Raw genomic sequence first — 2,693 nt, 5'->3', positions numbered from 1 at the left:
AAGCTCAGATCACCAGAACTCAAATCAATACTGGCTGCCTGTGGCATTCCTTTTGTAACTTTAGCCAGAAATTCAGAGACAAGGTATCAAAAGAACAAGTTCACTGGTTTTCCTTAAGAAGCCCTAGCCTAGGTAAGGTAAGCCCTACCTTACCTACTGATAAGGTAGAAATGTGATAAATGAGTCTTGTCATCAACCATGAGCCTTCATGTGTGTGCCCTTATGCACACATTATTGCTTACTTACACAGATTATAAGTATGCATATATATATATACATGTATATATACACATACATAACCCTAACAGTAACCTAACCCTGATATATATATATATATATATATATATATATATGTATATACAATAACCTAACCCTGATATATATACATATATATACATATATATGTATATACAGTAACCTGACCCTGATATATGTATATGTATATATACATATATATATGTATATATATATACATATATATATGTATATATACATATATATATATATGTACATATATGTGTGTGTGTGTGTGTGTGTGTGTGTGTGTAAATACATGGATGGATGGAACTCTACAACTGCTGTAGTTAAATCTTATAAACTGGTATTGGGTCAAAAGCCATGCTCTAACTAATAACTCTGAGATTATTAAAATGAAACTCCTGGTCTTCCTTCACTTTCTTTACAACAATTTAAAAGCAATGAAATTTTATGCATTCTGAACTATTTGTCACCTGGGTTCAATTTTTGAAACGTAGTATGAACATTATAATGCCCATAATCTTCTTCTGCCCAAGCGAAGGTTTTCTTCCTTTTTTTCTGAACTTCTGAAAGTGCAGGTTAAACAGAAGTTTTCTTCATTTCAGCCCTGAATATTATGTAGTCTGAATCATAAGCATACAGGGGCTCAGGAAGCATCCACTTTCTTGGCATATTCACAGTCTATCCATATTTATTGTCAGTAACTCCCAAAGTTAAGGCTCTCCAGAGAGAAAATAAGGTTCAACAGAGAAGATGGAAGTCTCCGTTCTTGATATCCCATGAGGCATAAGTTCAGTTTTTTTATTCATTTGTCTCTTGGATTATTTTTCACTTAATGAAAGAATATGTAAAAATTCAAATGACTCTTTGGACTGAAAGTCATATATGGCATCAGAATATTTCTGTTGTTAAAGAAAAAATACCTTCCAATGTGCTTAATTATGTGCATTATGCACTAGAATGTAAAAGCATTGAAAAATAATAATTTTTCCCTCCTAAAGGTTAAGCTAGTACTCAACCAACTAATTCTACTGCCAATATCTTAACAGATGAAATGAAATACTTTTCTAATCACTGGAAACCTCAATCTGGAAATCAATACATTAAAGCTAGTGACTTTACACACAATGAAAAATCCTGGTTTGTCCTGAGTATACACACAAACACACACACTCACCAACACTAACACTAGTTAATTAAAAGAGGCCAATTGTGATGCACTGAGGGAGGAAAGTGAAGGAAAATGATGAAATTATATTATAATCTCAAAAATGTTATAAAGCAATTATTTGAATTGCCTTATTCATTGAGTTTATATAATTTCACATTTGTATAATACAGTTAGTATATGATATTAACTTGTAGAAAATATATAGACTAGTAGGAAAATATTCTTATGCAAACCAACTATCTTCAGCAATATTTACTAACATTTGCTTTATCAGGATGCTTGGAAATAAAAGTTATGTATCATATAAATTGCAATTCAATTTTATAGATCTTAATTTAATTTTTTTCTTCTTTCCTTTACTCTTATTGCTGGTAACACCTGCCAAACAGAATACTTATAAATGTTTGTATTATACTTAACACCAAATACACACACACACACACACACACACACACACACACACACACACAAACTACATTATTTTGTGGATGTCTAACCTCATAGATATTCTAGGTTTGCTTCCTCATGGATACTAAGCTATTTCCAGTCTCCATGTAATCACAATAAAGTACTTATAACATGGTAGTTCATGAGAAAATTTGAAGGATTATTATTTCTGTATGGTCTGTATTAAAGAATAATACGGGTTGGAGAGATGGTTCAGTGGTTAAGAGCATTGGCTGTTCTTCTAGAGGTCCTGAGTTCAATTCCCAGCAACCACATGGTGGCTCACAACCATCTATAATGAAATCTGCTGCCCTTTTCTGGTGTGCAGATATACACTTAGGCAGAACACTGTATACATAATAAATAAACAAACAAACAACTAATTAAAAAAGAATAATATGTATTGGCAAATACTTTCCTGAACAATAAGCAATTGTGTAATAGTAGCCATCTCAGTGCACAGTACCTACTGCAATCTCTGTTTCTTTCTTGAATTTTAAAAATTTTTGCTGTTATAATTTAACATCTTAAACAAATATGCTATGCTTCCCAGTCTCTCTCAGGTGCCCTTTAAACTTCTGTTCTACGTAAGATCTGCAAATATATCTGCATCTTATACACTGTCACCTTTACTATAATGTTATCAGTCAGTTTCTTACCAAAATACATTACAAAGTAAGGTACATATCAAGATAGAAATAATCTTTCAGTGATTTAGTCGAGGTTGTTTCTAAACTGGTTGTTTAAATATTAATAATAAAATTCTTATAGTTTTTAATTGTTTTACTTTTGTATCTGAAGTAACACAATGATAAAT

The sequence above is a fragment of the Psammomys obesus genome, unplaced genomic scaffold, assembly GCF_907164565.1.
Source record: "Psammomys obesus unplaced genomic scaffold, mPsaObe1.curated_primary_1811, whole genome shotgun sequence".
In the NCBI taxonomy this organism is placed as follows: Eukaryota; Metazoa; Chordata; class Mammalia; order Rodentia; family Muridae; genus Psammomys; species Psammomys obesus.
This window is presented reverse-complemented; position numbering follows the sequence as displayed.